This window comes from Limulus polyphemus, unplaced genomic scaffold (assembly GCF_000517525.1).
Source record: "Limulus polyphemus unplaced genomic scaffold, Limulus_polyphemus-2.1.2 Scaffold138906, whole genome shotgun sequence".
In the NCBI taxonomy this organism is placed as follows: Eukaryota; Metazoa; Arthropoda; class Merostomata; order Xiphosura; family Limulidae; genus Limulus; species Limulus polyphemus.
Genome location: NW_013804502.1, coordinates 1 through 531, shown reverse-complemented (window position 1 = coordinate 531; position 531 = coordinate 1). Strand labels below are relative to the sequence as shown.

The window sequence follows — 531 nt, the reverse complement described above, 5'->3', positions numbered from 1 at the left end:
AATCAAATAAATAGCTATGTATCGTAAACAAGTTACCTCATATTTTGGATTGCCATCGTATAATAAATCCGGAATATTCATGATGTCAGAAAAACACGTAAGTCTAGGTACGAAATGGTAAAAACCCTATAATCCGAGAGTTTTCGAAAGGTGAACCTTTCTTCTTCAGGAACCATTCCCAGTTTTCCCCAGTAAAGGGAGGTCCGCCTTTCGAAAGCGCTTGGCTTATAAATAGAATTTTAAAACTCCGGAATAGATGCTATTCTTAGTGTGTAGATGAAAGATATTGTGAAAGAATGTTAAAAACATCTCATGTGGTCTAGTGGCTAGGATACCTGGCTCTCACCCAAGAGGCCCGGGTTCGATTCCCGGCATGGGAACGTAATTCTCTTTTAGTTTAAACCAACTGACTTCTTTCATAAATGTTTGTGGAACGTATATAGTTTTATAAGAGTGTTATTTAATTTTTTCTGACGAAGTTAAGGTTTCATGTATGACATGAAATCGAATAGTTACGGTTCTAATGCCGCT

The 531-nt window shown here is 37.1% G+C and overlaps 1 non-coding gene across 1 annotated transcript; it reads left to right on the top strand.

Annotated features, from left to right (window-relative positions):
- Nucleotides 1-308: 308 nt before the first annotated feature.
- Nucleotides 309-380, top strand: Trnae-cuc. Its single transcript has one exon. It is a non-coding gene; the product is annotated as a tRNA-Glu (tRNA).
- Nucleotides 381-531: the final 151 nt, after the last annotated feature.